We start from the raw sequence: 16,685 nt of genomic DNA on the forward strand, positions 1-16,685 counted from the left end.
AAAAACAAAATCAGGCCATTTTAAACTTTTTGCTGTGTTATTCCTTGATTGAACACAATCCTAGCATCCAATTAACCACAATCATTTTTCATCACAGATCACAACAACTAGCATGCTAACAGCGCATTCCAGCAGTTCCACATTTGAAATTCCAACCGCGAGTATCACAGGGTTGCCAAAGGTTGAAGGTAACCCCCAGTCCTTGTTGCTAACGCTAGCAGGAGCGACTTTGGGGAAAGAAGGCGTTTGATTTCTCTGTTATTAATGTTCATATCTTGATTTACGGACACAATAGCAAAATAAAAAATAGCAGGATCATGTAGAGCGGGTTAATACGGACATTTTAAGACCAAAATGATGAGTCTGACAGCAGCAGTTACAGAGAGAGGGGCCACAGGTTTTCAATAGAAAGTGAATTGAAGCCAGAGTCGATGGAGACGGAAACACGCCCATGCTCACTTCTTATTTGGAACGTGGCACCTAGCACGTTAGCTATGTCCATTTATATATACTGTATGTTTACATCCTACTTTGACCCATATCGTCGTTTGCAGAAATGTATTTTGAAAAACGTAGATCTGTCAATAGAACTTGATTTTCAGACCTGGTGACTGCAGTGCTATATTGTGAGCAACTATTCAATAACTAGTACTAAAACTACTTCTTTAAAAAACTTTTCCTTCAAGTGTCATCGTCCTTACTCATACTTGATCAGAAAACACAGCATGTCATCTTTAACCACTGACTACATCTAAAAAAATTGTCAGAATGTATTATTCACTCAAGGGAACTGGCCCTTTCACAACCATCGTTTCTCGGGAACCTGCTCCACCTGATTCACGCTAATAACGAAGCGAGGACATTATCAAAACAACTTCAACCATCTGTTCAGGGTGTATTTCAGAAGTAAAAGCTAGAAAAGAATTCAAAAGATGCGCTACCGCCTTATCAACGGATTTGGGGTTTTAGAAATGTCAAAACTTGGCTGTAAATTCACATTTTTATGAGCTGTGAGAACCAACTATTTGAATTGCTAGAAGTCGTACATGATCTACAAGGGCCATTCCACGAAGTATTCCAAGTATGGCTGCGGTGTTTTTTACCTTTTGTGGATGAAGCTAGAATGCTAAAATTCCATATCTTTCACCCATTTCTGCAGTGCTTTGAAACTGTATATAATGACTTTCCGTGATGATATTTTTTAGTTTTTAGAAAAGCTATATCCAATTAGCAACATTTTAATTGAAAAATCTAATCTAGGTCATCAATTTCCTCCTCATGGCTTTGAATGACTATAATGTACCATATATCATTAACATTCCCTGGGGGGTGAAGCTAACTAGAGGCACTGCTCTGTCTGAAGCTGTTGCTCAAGGTAGCCTTTAATTTGAGCTTTGTTTTAACACAATTTGACCATAATAAAACTGATTTAGCTGGAACTACAACATGTGAGCTGATTTGTGCTGTTAAACAAGTCAGAGTCACAGTTTTTCAGTTAATCACTCTCACCTTTTTGTTGAAAATCAAACACCAAAACATGAACTATGAACCATGAAAGCTCGTAATCATCACAGGCTCCTGAAAATGTGTTTTTTTTTTTATCAATTTTGTATTTTTTCTTGAGTTTTCAGATTATCTTAAAACTTTTTTTTGCTGTGTTTGCTGATGTAATGTAAAGCTAACATTTTGTGTCACATTGTTGTCATCATGGTAACTGCTGAACATTCCTCCATAGACATACATGCGTTGCGTTGTTCTGCATGATGTCAATGTAAAGGATCAATAATAACTAACAGCGTACACTATTTTCATTGCAATTTGTCAGGAAGCTAGTGCTAAACTAATAATGAAGTTGACAGTAGATGTAAAACAGAAACACTGCAATAATCAGCATCAAGGAAAAAATCTAGAAAAAGCATAAAATTGTAATATATGCCTCCCTTTTATTCAAAAACAGTTCCAACTTATTGAATCTGTAACACAGCAACCTTTATTTCCAAAACCTGACACCAAAAAAAAAGAAAAAATAATCATCTACAGTAATCTAAAGGCATATGTTTGCTAACACGGTTAACTTTAATATGTTATGGTCTTTGATTGTTCACTGATGTTTCCACTCATAAAATATCTTTGACCTTTTGATTGAAGCGGCCTTTTCCTTTTAATTTGATAAAGGGCCAAAGAAAAGTATCAAGCATCGATCAGTGCAGTCGTAATAAAGATATGATTTGGATATGATAATGGAATAGTCCAATTACAAAAATATTTAAAAGGGCAATAGACAAATGAACCAACAAAATAAGTACTGTCCATCATATAGTGTACTATAGTATGTAACTTTAAGTCTACATAGAACTTTCAACCAAATCAAATTGCGCTGCTTGCTAATGGGTTTTTTTACCCTGTCACTGACAATACATTGCCTTCCATTTCTCACAATCATACAGACAGTAGGGCTGTATCACCAATATTATTAGAATATTTTAAAATACTTTTTGACTCAGTCCTTTCAGTTATACTAAAACAAAAAATCTACAAATGAAACGAGTCAAACAGAAAGAAAACCAGGACTAAACCAAGGCTAAATTTGGGTGTAATATGGAAAATCATTAATGAAATCAGCTTCATTTAAAGGTCCCATATTACGCAAAATTGACCATGTTACAATGTTGTTACCACATCAAAAACATACTTGAAATTGTGTCAAAATGCTCTGTTCCACCTTGTGATGTCATCAAGGGGTAGTTTCCAAGTTAGCATCTACTTTTACCTTTAGTTCAGCGGAGATTGGCAATTTCAGGGCTAAAATTATCCAAATGATTCTAGTGAAGGTGTATGGAGTTTAAAAACACAGTTGAGCACTTCCTGTATTACCACATGACATCACAAGGTGGAACAGAATCATTTCTTTTTTAGAGAATAACTCAGCCTAAATGTGCAGAGTTTCTGCGTTAAACGTGTGAATGAAACAAAACACAACTCCAGGTAACAGACTCCATTATAATATAGATCAGAAAAACAGTGTAACATGGGCCCTTTAACATATTCTTTTTAAAAACACTTTATGTTGGTGTTGCCATATATTGAGCATGTTGTGATATCGGTTACTGTGTCTGTCAATATTAGCGATACATTTGCGATATATAAAGCTTTACTTCTTTCACCATTTAAGCCAATTTCAACCACAAGCTACAAAAAAAAACAAACAAATAAAACTCTTTACCATCCACAACACCATCACAAATCCATAATCCACAATCTGAAATGTTATCTTCACTTACCTTTGCTAGCACACTTTGCTAAACAGACATTTTAATATGACAGACTCCCGTTGACCTCCACGCTCTGGCGCTTTCCTCTATCAATTTGAGTGATGGCCGCCGAATGCTAGCGTTCGCGTAGATAACAAACTCATCATTCTACAGACGCCCGGGCAAGCCTCACAGCGGAATTTATGACTTCAAACCGGCAGCTCCGCGTCGCTAACTTCTCACGAGCGTGCCAAGATGCTGCAGGTGTCAACGCTACGCCCCAAGAACGCATTCCACAAGTGACTAATTGTTTTTCCTTCAAAGCTAGTTGGACTGAGTCGTAGAAATTTTATTAGCTGAGCAACGCTATCTGATGTTCTGGCTGCAATTGCGCAAATTAAATCATTCTAAAAAGCTATTTGTCACTGTAATCGACATTCATGGGTAAACAGGAAAGTTATTCCCTTTAATAATAATGTTTAGGTGTGATTTCGTTGCCAGATAAGCGGTACCTTGACACTAATAACTGCATAATGGTTGTGGTCAGCGAAATGAAACTAGATAGGAATGATTAACTAGCGTGTTTAAACAAGAAGTATGATTCATTTGAAGGGTTGGTGGGAATATCATTTACAGAAGGTGGTAAACAAAGAAATTAGGTGATCTATCAAATGTACTGCCACGTGACTGGGTTTTTATTGCATTATTTCTGCTCATTACAATGATGTACACAACCCTAAATAAATAAAATAATACTGTACATTAAATTTTTTTTTTTTTTCAAGGCACTGTACGTAATTTTCACAGTCTTAAAAACGTGAAAAAACAGAATTAATTCATTTTCGATGGCTTACCGTGGTCAAAGGGGTTACAAAGTTATTCCTCACGTACTCGGAGCATCCTAATTATTCACTGCGATTAGCTTATAAGTGCTTTTCACAACTTTCACGCACCAGAGCGGTAGAGCTAACAACAACTAGCATGCTAACCGCACACTTCCTGATTCTTTGGAAGTTCTTTATAACAATAAAATGCTTAGTTGCAGGCAGTACACCGCAGACTAATTTTGACCTCAATATATCTGTACAGGCCAAAATTTTTGCTCAAATACGTGTAGATAAATCGGGTGCTGGCCCTTTAAGTGTTGCATAAAAGTTAAGTTATATCAATGAAAGATTTAGACAGTTTTTGACAGTTTGACAGATTCCCTACATGTGGTCTTATTCATATCTGTGCCAAAAGCAATATATAGTTAGACAAGCATAAAAATGTATTCCTTTTGTGCAGTAAATTCTCAAAATTCTCCAAAAAATATCTTTAAAAACATGAAAAACTGTTTTTTTAAACAGTTTGCAGTTATTCCTCACTTAACCTGTGTATTCCAAGCATTCTAATGATTTACCTTGATGAATTTGTAAGCACTTTCCACAATGAGAGCGGGTTTTTTTCTGTCAGGATGAACAACTAGCATGCTTAAGCGCACTTCTGGCTTATCAGATAATGACATGCTTTCTTATTAGATGCAAACAGTAAATAGCAGACTTAATTTTTTCAATCAAGTATAATATTGATATTACCGTTTTTATTAGTCAAATGCTAATAAACGATTTAGCGTAACACCCGAACATCAACCATGATCAAACATGTCATAATATATCACTAGCATTTGTTTGCAGCTATCTGAAAATGCTGTCAAACTGAGATCTTACTTTGACCTTTCACCACCTACACACCTGAAAAACCACTCTTAATCCCCCGCTACGACTAAATATAGACCTTCTTTAACCCCTTAATTCTTACAGCTCTGACCTTTGACCCCGCAAAACAAATAGCTTCCCCGGTGCCAGGAAGCAATCCGGACACCTGCGAGGAACTCAGTGTGTGCAGACCCCACCACTCCTAGCATTAGCATGTGTGAAAAGTCATTAGCATGCAGAAATGTTAGCCGACTTGTCAACACGTGTAACCAAATATTCACTTCAATCCGGCGGTATCACAACAAACAAGAGGCCTAGAGCGGTTCCACACTTCAAGAGCTGGATTTCTGCGTGTTTTTATTGACATAGTTCTTGCCGGTAACACGGAAAGATGTAAATGTTTGCCTGGAAGTGATTTCTGGGATCTTTGAGGTAGTTATGGCAGACCACCAACAAGCACTAAAAACAACTTTTAAGTGAGAGACAGGGCGAGGGTTGTTCAGAAGAAATTATGGAGGAAAATAAGAGAATGGAGAAAGAAAAAATATTTACTTAATATCTGCTAAACCTTGGGAATGTGATAGTATTGGTCAAATATGGTGAAGCCTTCAGAAAGGGGCAGCCGCGTGGTGAAAAGTATGGCGCATTTACTTTATTAAATGTAATATAAATGGCTAAAAAATAAAAGAACTTAGATGAATGCGTAAAATTATAAAAAAAAGGGAAATGGGTGGCACTAGCTCAGCCCTCTAACGTTGGTAGGTTGATCCCAGCTATACTAGGAAGTCACACTGCTGCTGTTTCCTTGAGCAAGACACTACTTGATGGTCTTTTTTTGGATGTTTTGAGAAACTAATTTCGTCTTCCACGCCACATCCTAAACCTACATTAAACTGTACACGATTTCTACCATCTTAAAAACGCCGGAGGGATTATGTCTCTCGCTTTGGGGTCTCACAGGAGGAGCTGGAGGAAGTGTCTGGGTTGAGGGAAGTGCGGGAGTCCCTGCTTAGACTGATGCACTCGGAAGAAGTGGAAGAAAATGGATGAATGGACAGAATGTCTAAATTTAAAAATGTCTACAGCAATATAAATTTCCTAACATAATCTAGGAATACAAATTATTTAAGTAAGTGGTTTAACTGTTTTAAGTGGTTTTCATTACTTAAGAGCCCAGAATGAAACTTTGCCATCACCTCATTGCTAACAACTAGCTAGCTAACAGTGCACAGGCATTAGTTCCTGGTCTGATGCCGATAACCTTTTATTATAAACAGTTTCTAGCATGCATAATAATAATGAAAGAGCTGCTTTTACATAAAAAAACTCTTTACTGGGGAAAAGCAAATTTTACTCAACAACAAGAACAAAAATCCAGTCATTGTCACTATTTATCATCCTTGATTGGCTTAGCTGTAAAGACTTTGCATATTCTTGCTATGTCAATGTGAATTTCCTCCTTCAACAAAGAATTCACAAACCCCACACGTGAACTTTAGCATTTTGCACTTACGCTAACTATCCTACAAGGTGAACGCTCAAAAACAGTGAGTCTACGGATTGCATTAAACAGATTAGACGGAAGATTTACCGACATATCCTTTGATTAATGTGGCATGTGTCCTTCTAACCCGGGCTAGCATATGAACTAGCTTATTCACACTCCTGGCTTGGTGCCCATAGTGGGGGGTTGTACGCAAAATGGCCTCTCTGTAGCCAAAATTCACGGGACAGAGATGGCACGGTTCATGCTCGCCCAGCTGTGAGGTGGGCACCCTAATCGGCACGTCGAATCCTGTTAGATCCACTCTGAAACGTGAAACAAAAGCAGGGTAATGGGGGGGCGCATCTGCATAACGTCCCCAGAGAAAGTGTCCCGTTTTGGGCATGGGGGTGTTTAGATAAGCTCCACTGACCGCCAGCCGGGATTGGATTCAAAAGGGTCACTGATACATGTTTAATTGGAGAAAAATTATAGTCTAAATAAAATGATTGAGGTTAGCAGTGTTGTTAGCGTTTGAAATGAATGCACTTACCGTTGAACTGAAGTTTTAAGAACGTGAAAAACAGAACTAGTTCATTTTAAACGGCTTTCAGTGTTCCAAAGTTATTCTTCATTTACCTTACGAATTAAGAGCATCCTAATTATTCACCACTATGAGTTTATAAGCACTTCTCTCAACTTTCAGGGACCAAAGATGTGGACTAATTGAGTGTGACGTCACCCATAGCATTCAGTTCCAATGAAATGAAGCTCGTCGAGGCTACCAGCTATAGGGGCTAATTTGGAGCCAAGTTCTATATTTGGGTTTCTGACCACGAGTGTCATATCATAGCTACCAAAGAGCCAGTGCGAAGTGAGGCTGTTCCTGGTCGCACCGCTGGTATAGCAGGGAGCAGCCGGTTAGCAACGCTGTCAATCAAACCTGTTGCTAACGCCAACGGGAGCGACCTTGGGGAACACAGACGCCTTATTTGTCTGTTATGAATGTTCATCTCTTGATTTAGCAGCAAAATAGTGAAATAAAAAGCTCAGGATCATGTAGAGCAGGTTAAAACATTTTAAGACCAAAAGGACGAGCCTGACAACAACCACTATGCCAACCGTGCACTTCCTGATTCTCTAACAAAAAAAAATGCTTTATAATTAGACTCAGACAGTACCCAGCAGACTTTTTTTGACGCTGCTTATGCAAAAATTGGGCAGAGAGTTTAAGTGGTCAGATAGATATTAACCACTATTTCCTTTCTAATGATTACACACGTTACATTTAGAGGGCATTGAAAGCATAGAAAGCATCTAGCTGCGGGTAATGATAGCAAATTGAATACTGAAATACTCAAAACAAATGCGGTAAAGGTGTTTAGACTTTAAAAACACAGAGGAGCACTGCTTGGATTTCCATTTGGTGGCATAGGAGAGGGGGACATTCAGAATATGCTTGATCTCACAACATTTCTCGTTTATAATTTGACCTATAGCCTAAGCCTCGACACGACAATTACTATATCAACTTATTATTGAATATATGTTAGTGTAAAGAAAAAGTACCTGTGACAAATACTGACCCCAGAAAAATATTGGTCCTTCTACCGTGAAATTTGGGATTATTTGTGGCTATATGATAAGATTTGAGCTGTAGAAGGTTTAATTAATCATTTCTATGACTCATTAAAGGCGTAAACCAAGTACTAAAGTGTTTCAATCTGATTTTTTATTGCAGTAAATGTAGATTTAGACTAGTTTTTGTGCTATAAATCTGTTCTTGGGTTTTTGTCAGTGACATAAATCGGTTTCAATATTGTCATTTATCGTCTATATTTACTTAGCAATATATCAAACTACAAAAGGACTTTAAGAGCTGTTCTTAAGATGCCTTCACAGTGAATAAAGTTGATACTCTTATATTCCTAAAACCAAGGGCCAAATGGGGACACGAAATGGGTCACGAAATTCCCCGTTGCTTCCCATTACTGATACAAACATGTACGCTATTCCATGCATTGCCGTGTTCCGAAATCATTCCTCCAAGAACATATCCATCGGGAGAGCCATTTTCGAAGAATTCATGCTGTCTGTTACGCTATGTGGAGATGATGCCTCGATGACTGCAGCTCATGTGATGGACAGACACCACTCTATGGAATTTCATATCTACTTACAAGTGGAAAATTGACCAATCAGACTCAGCGATTGCTTGAACTGACATGGAAACGTTTTATAAAATGCGCTGTAGCTTCCTATAGTTGTGGTTAGGACATATAGTCATGTCTCCAGTTTTATTTGCGTCTGCTTTAGGCATTAGACTTAAAAGGTCTGCCTCGCCAATTGTTTGTGGTCATGGTAAAATTGTAAAACTTTTTTTTAAGGGTTTTTATTTAAGCAAAGGCTATCAAATTTGTTTAGGGGAAACTGTAAAGAGCTTTGGCTGTTTTTATGCACTTTTTACTGGGAATGAGGACGTCACTTCAGTTGAATTTGTCACACTATTTCAATGTGTTTAATTTCTAGGCTTTGCTTGCAAAAATGCTTTGAAGGTTTACTGTCCCCATAAGAAATTTGTTCTTGCATTTGAGACATTCATCAGTGTCAAGAAAAAGTTACAGCTACATTTGATGCTTGTGTTAATTACCCATTTATGTATTTTATGAAGTGCAGTTTTACATAATATTTGCACTCCATGTGGTGATGTGCAAATTGGTTACGTCAAACATAATCCCAATTAACTTTAAAGGCCTTCTGGAATGCTCCAAGTTTAAACATCGGATAAGTAACACTCCCATGTGGTCGTAAACAACAAACAAATGCTTCTATAGAAAAGCAGGCATAAATTAAACTAGATTTAACCCTGAACAAAACATATTAAAGAACACATACTGTGCATTCTTGTGGGTTTAAACATGTTTTTGTTCAGCTTGGGATAAGTATTTCAATGTCTAAGTTAAAAAAAAAACATCTGCATTTGGAAAAAAATACTTTAAAAACAACCTTAGGCCTTTAGGCACTAGAGCTCCCCCTCCTGTCAGCAACAAGAATGAATAATTACAAAAATAAAAACATGAAGCCCTTATCCCCTGTGAATGCTATGCTAATAGAGCCCTGCATTTGACCGTAGAATGAGTTGGATGATGGTTTATGAGCTTAAAAACTCTGCAGTAGAAGTTCAGAGTTTTACCTATGACGCAACTAAACAGGCAAAATGCAAACACAGCATTTTTGAGGCTCAGAAAATACGACTCTGGTGTAATGGTTTGATAAAACAAGAGTGAATGAAACAAAATACAACTCCAGATGTTTAAAAGTCCATTTTGGTTAATATGTGTTGTTTAAATGTTTTGAGAAGCCTTGGTTTACTTTGAGGACATCTCATGCTTTGATGTGTGAGGAAGCGTCCAATCAGATACAGAGCGCACAGAAGGTTATTTAAATGTGATTTGAATGGGGACTTTGTTAGCAGTACGAGTCGGCTGGTGTGAGGCTCTCGTGTTTGATCATGTGAGTTTGACCGCACAAGGCACCCGTACATTGTAGAAGACAGCAAGTGAATTCAACAAAAAAATAAATAAATGGTGCAATTGATTGACCCAGATTATTAAGTTTAGTGGTTCTGCAACTGGACAGGGAAATAATGAGGGTGAGATTTTTGCACTGTTGAACCCTCAAACCACAATTAGCTTAACTTTTCCATGGAAGAAAACACCACTAGCAATAGCGCTAGCATCAGCAAATATAGGCCATCTAGAGCCTGAAACTTGCAGCATCAGACTTTGGGCCTAACAATGATTCTCCTGCCTTGCAAAAATCTTTCAAAACAAACTGTGTATTAAACTCTCATCTAAAACTAAGTTATTTATTAATTCTGAAAAAGTAGGTCTAAAATCCGAAGGTTGGCGCTTCGAATCCCACTCTTAATATCAAAACATCATTGGTAGAACGGCCAGATCCATACTGCCGCTGTGTCCTCGGGCAAGACACTTAATCCGCCTCGCCTCCAGTGTCTGCGTACACTAGTGTTCGAATGTGTGGGCGAGTGGTTCCTTGTTGTAAAGCGCTTTGAAAAGTGCCTTGAAGGTGGAAAAGCGCTGTATAAGTGTTACCATTTACCATTACATCTCGAATTATGTTGCCAAATAAGGATTGAGTTCACAATGCACATTATAAAACGCACCCAGGAGCATTACTGAAATCCGAACTGCTAAACTAATGCAAGAATCACATTTCAGAACATGTTGTAAAGGTCTAAACCAGCAGTTTTGTTTCCAATAAACAGGATATTTTGTTGTTTGCAGTTTTACAATTGCAGCCTTGCGAATCTAATTGTGATTGCGTTTAATTGTGCATCTCTAATTACGGGTACCAGTTCCACAGTTTGGGAAACACTTAGTTTACTCAAACCAACTAATTGTTCTGATGGTGTTATTACTTTGACGGAGACAGCTCAAAATTACCTCACAATGGGGTGAAAGTGCAGGACAAAGAGGGGGACATGAAAAATCCCAATTACAAGAGCTGGCAACATACACTAGAAAAAAAAACACCAAGAAAAAAAAAAACCGTTGGAACTGACCCAAAGCTTTTCATTTGCCGCCTGATAATGGCCGTCTTTGAGATAACGGTGTTTGTGAGTTTGACCCGTGCACGGAAAGCCATCGTTTCCCATGATCTGCAGCCTCCACACACACGTACACACATCACACACACGCACACCCAAACACAAAAAGGCAGATGTGGGTCAGGAGAGCGTGAACGTTTCAGTGAACATATGAAACTCCAGACAGACAGAGAACGCAGTGAAATGAGCTGGATGCAGACTAACTACATTGTAAGGAAATTTACTGAAGCATATGAAACAAGGGGCATTTTATAGGACTACTGTTTATTTAAATAATTGGTGCTAGATCATTACTTCTTGCCTTTCAAGAACTTAAAGGCTTCGTACCAGATTTTTCCCCAAGTATTTGAGCTAAATTTTTCTTGCTCGAGTGCAGATATATCATCTAAGCAGCTCTTGAGGTCAAAATAAGTCTGCTGCATTTTGTCTGCGTCTAGTTTTAAAGCATTTTATTGTCCAATAATCAAGAAGTGCGTATTAGCATGCTGGCTGCTGTTAGCTTTACCACCGCAGCAAAACACCACACTGACTTCTGAGAGCTGTGAAAAGTGCACATAAACTCCGCAGCAAATAATTAAAATCCTCAGAATGCATAAGGTAACCTCTTACCACACACAAATTACACCATATATTAAATAGAAAAAAGAGCTTTGTTACACAAATATATAATTTATTATTGATTGCAAATTATAAACCATTGAAAATTGAAAACGTGTGGAGTAAGGATTTGGATGCAGCAATGGAGAATGACAACTGGAAAAGAATATGGAATACAGTTACTTACTCATCAAAAAATCCAAACCATCAGGTACTACATTTCAACTTTTTACATAGAACTTATTTAACCCCTAAAAAGAGATACCTGATGAAGCTCACTTCTTCTCCATATTGTGATAAATGTTCAGAGAATGTGATTGGTACTTTTATCCACATGTTTTGGGATTGTAAAGACGTCAATATATTTTGGAAAACTGTACATTCCTATTTAGTTAAAATGTTAAACAAAGATTTTTGTTTTACCCCACTTATCCTTTTGATTAATGATTTTTCGATGTTATCAAATTGGTCCTTTTTTCACAAAAAGATTTTACTGGCAGGGTTGACAGCAGCGAAAAAACTGCTGGCCCTTCGCTGGCAAACATCTAACAACTTGACTCTTAGTCACTGGATCAATACCTTTCGCTACATCATCAACATGGAACTATCAGTAGCTAAAATGCATGGAGCCAAAACAAAAACTATCTCATTATGGAGTAAAACCTTATTGGAGCTGGATAATCTTAAATAATCTTAAATAATCAAGTCTGTGTGTATGTATGTATGTATATGTGTATGTAATATATATATATATATATATATATATATATATATATATATATATATATATATATATATATTTGTGTTTTTGCTGTTATTGTGTTTTTGCTGTTATTATGTAAACAATAAAAATAAAAAAAATGTTGATCACAAAAAAAGAATGCATAAGGTAAGAGAGGAATAATGTTGGACCAAAATAAACTAGTTCTGTTTTTCACATTTATAAGACAGTAAAAATCAGGTACAGCACCTTTAAAAGACTTAAAAATAAAGCAAGATAATCCAAACAAACCCTTTTTAAACAGACCAAAGTAAACAACAAATAGCAGAATGAATCATCAGCCAAAAGAGTGACTTATTCAACCCTCTACAGCTCAAATCTTATCAATCTACAATTAAAATAACCAAAATCTTTCCATTATTGCAAAAAAAAGTATCAGCGACAATTATTAAACTACAAAATATATGTGCCCAATCAGGGAGAAGTATTCCCCTGAACAATGTTGTGCTCTTATCAGGCCTGTCATGAGTAAGTAAATATAGGCGGTAAATGATAATACTGAGACAAATTTATTGCACTGACACAATAATCCTAGAGTCAAGTTATCCACAAAAAAAAAAATATATATATATATATGATATGGTAAAAAAAAAAAAAATACTGAAATAAATAAATGGCAACGTTACTCTACTGGCACCAACAGGTAAAATTAGTTTGGCAGTGAGTCAGCTCATTCATTCACATATATACACATATACATAGAAGTTATTCATAAAGCTCAAATCTAATCGTAGTACAGAAAAATGGCAAAAGATTCCCTTGTACTACAAAGAAAAAGCCACGGTGGTAAATTGTCACATTTTTATATAGCACTTATTCCACCTTCAAGGCACTCAAAGCACTTCACATCAAGGAACCACTCACCCATTCACACACACATTTATACACCACTGTACACAGACACTGAGGGCGAAGTGGGTTAAATGTCTTGCCCAATGACACAACAACAGCATCCATCTGTGGGAGCTGGAATCGCACCGCCACCCTTCGGATCAGTAGACAAACACTCTACCAACTGAGCTACTGTCACCTCCAAAAATGATTGTTCCATCTAACATATTGGACGGTAACTCAATATAGTAATTATCGTGGCAGGTTTGTGTTGAGCAAGAGCATATCAGATTAGCTTCGAAGATGGTTCTAGCAGCCCAAAGAAAATCTCCGTGAACCTCTGCTGTCATAACATCTCTATGACAACGCAAAGTCACCTACACTGTCACATATTTAATTAAGGCAACGAACATTAGTTGATGGCACTGAAGCAAATTTGCCGTGGGAAGCTCTCCATCTCCGTGTGGGGTAGACTCAGCGATAGTGTTATGGGCCAGACCTTTGAGCCTGGACTTTTGCCCATTCTATTTCGCTCAAATATTAAGCTTGTCGACTCGCTGACCCAGTGCCAGCTCTACGCCTCCTGCCTTTCATCGTGCAGCTCTGGATGGATTTGAGCCCACAGCGTAGCGGAGGGCCGGGCTGTTCCGCACTGTGCCATGGTGTTGATTGGGACCTCCTGCAATGCTCTACGCACCGTTGCACATTACGAGGCTGCACGCTGGAAGTTTACGAGCTCGTATTTATATGCTAATGATAAAGCTCCCATAACATGCTAAGTCGACTTGTTTTAGATTTGACCGTGTTACAGTGATGTCAGCAATTTGCCATTTCAAAAGATTTAATATGAAATCCTGTTTGCTGAAATCATCTTCTTCTGAACAGATGTAGACATTTCGAATTTATACACAAGCAATTAAAAACAAAATTTCCTCCGCAGCACATCTTGGGAAATGGTAAATAGTCACATTTTTATATAGCGCTTTTCCACCTTCAAGGCACTGAAGGTTTACATCAAGTCAAGGAACCACTCACCCATTCACAAACACATTCATAAACTACTGTACGCAAACACTGGGGGCAGGGTGGGTTAAATGTCTTGCCCAAGGACACAACAACAGCATTTATCTGTGGGAGCTGGAATCGCACCGCCAACCTGTGGGTCAATGGATCTGACCACACTACCAATGACGAAAGCATGATACAAAAGTGTACACAGCAAATTGACAAACCTGATGTCACGTGCAGTTGTTTTGTTAGCGAAAAGCAGGCTGATTGTGTTGTGATAGCGCTCTGAAGGGGAGTGACTTAGCACGGAGAGCAAAGGGAGGGGACAGTCAGAGCATCAGAAACGAAAGCGGAATGTATAAAATAGGTTATTACGTTGTTTTCGGTGAGTAGAGCCTTTTAAAAACAATAAAAGGTAACACGGTGATCTAAATATGTTAAATAATAGTAGTTAATACCGTAGAAGTGAATGAGATATTGGTCACATATTAGCCAATGTGAATGACAGTAAATAGAAGAGTTCACAGTTGTTTGGTCATGGGTTGAATAATTGTGAATAATCATAAAATCATGACATTTCTTCTCACAATAATCATAAAAATTTGATATTGTGACATCCCTACTTCTCCCTGTTATATCTGCCACTGCCATATCTAACTTGACTGAACTTAACTGACAGTAATTACAATGTACATACTTTGACCCAGAGTTCCCCTGTCATGGATTCCTCTGGCTTCCCCCGTCTTCCACCACACTCTTTTCTTGTAAAAACCTTTAATAATTTCGCTAGCTGTTCGGATACGTTTTCCATCGTTCAGTAACAAGGCCTGGCACAGTGACAGAACACCACACTAACCCGCACTTGTACTTTTACGATCTTATATCACATTTTACAGCTCTGGGCTATGTGATTGGAGGCTGTTTCATTTTCATAATCATAATACGCGGGCAAAAAAAAAAGGTGATTTATAATATGAACTAAAATGCTGAGACAAAGCAACCGAAAATAAGAAGTTAAGGTTATAAATACGGCTAAATTGGTTCATCTAATTGCCAGAATTGGTCAAACTAGAGGCTAAAACATGAAGATTTGACGACTGCCAAGTTGTACTCAAGTAAGAGTAACATTACTTCAAAATAATATTACAAAGTAGTGGTCCAAAAGTGTATTCCCGTGGTAAAATAGCTTTTAAATGATAAGAATCTTTTTTTTAAAATCACTTTTGGGAGCTAAAGAGGTGACAGTTTCTTCAAATGCTTCTATTTAATTACACTAAATTAGTTACTTGATGAAATGTGTTTACTACAACTGTCTAGTGCCTTCTAATCAAAACAGAAAATCAGTACTTCCACTTTCTCAGTCGTGTTGTGAAATGGCATTTGATTATAGCCTTGTACTTATTATGGCGTGAGAACTGGGAACCCGCTAACCCTCAACAATTGTCTCCCAATCTCCACTATCTCCACCGATCTGAACTGCACTGTAAAAATATAAAACCGTATTCGGCAAGCTGTGATCAGTGATGTTCTGCTATGTTTTTAAAAGTCCGTATATCTGGTTCTCATCATTTTAGTGCTCAAATTGCCGTCACTACATATGCTTAGCGACTTTGATGCTAGCGGTCAGCAAGTCTGTGGTGTGTGATATTCTTTTGAGATAATTTTTATGTCAGTAGGTTCAGCTGTTCCTCTTGCTTGTAAACCAGTTATGTCATGTTGATTGCTGATCTAAAATATTTGAATAATGGGTCAAATGCATAGACTGTATATATAAATGAACAAAAGGCTCCAATTTAGTTTACTTTGTAAGTATTGCAGGAAGCCTTGTCATTTTGGTCTTAAAATGTTTGTATTAACCTGCTCTACATGCTCCTGGTATTTTTATTTCGCTATTGTGTCTGTAAATCAAGACATGAACATTAATAACAGATAAAAGAGGCACCTTTTTTCCCCAAGGTCGCTCCCACTAGAGTTAGCAACAGGTTTGATTGACAGCGTTGCTAAGTGCTGGCTCTTTGGTTGCTATGATACTCACGGTCAGAGTTCCAAATACGGAAGCTATAAAGAAGTGGACTAAAGGAGTGTGATGTCACCCATAGCGTTGGGGTTCCAGCCAAATTAAGCCAATCAAGGCTTTTTGTAGCAGCTAATTTGGAGCCGAGGTCCATATTTGGAATTTCAACCGCGAGTATCATAGCAACCAAAGAGCCAATCAGGACGAAGGCTGTTGAAGGTACTAGCCCTTTCCCTTTGGCAACACTGTCAATCAAACCTGTTGCTAATCTAGTGGGTGCGACCTTGGGGAAATAGAAAGGTGCCTCATTGGTCTGTTATTAATGCTCATATCTTGATTTACGGACCAACTAGCCAAGTAAAAATACCAGGATCATGTACAGAGGGTTAATAA

At 37.7% G+C, this 16,685-nt stretch overlaps 1 protein-coding gene across 2 annotated transcripts in view; it reads right to left on the reverse strand.

The window, feature by feature from the left end:
* Window positions 1–16,685, reverse strand: part of LOC117382474 (nck-associated protein 5-like) — a 229,866-nt gene that overhangs the window by 200,625 nt on the left and 12,556 nt on the right. The window contains exon 1 of one of the 2 annotated variants that reach the window (XM_033979660.2): window positions 3,282–3,398. The exons of the other annotated variant lie outside the window; for it this stretch is intronic. The gene's annotated coding sequence lies outside the window, so the exon portion shown is untranslated. Of the gene's footprint in view, window positions 1–3,281; window positions 3,399–16,685 lie in introns of those variants that run through there. 2 annotated transcript variants of the gene reach the window in all.

The sequence above is a fragment of the Periophthalmus magnuspinnatus genome, chromosome 2 (genome assembly GCF_009829125.3).
Source record: "Periophthalmus magnuspinnatus isolate fPerMag1 chromosome 2, fPerMag1.2.pri, whole genome shotgun sequence".
NCBI classification, from domain to species: Eukaryota; Metazoa; Chordata; class Actinopteri; order Gobiiformes; family Gobiidae; genus Periophthalmus; species Periophthalmus magnuspinnatus.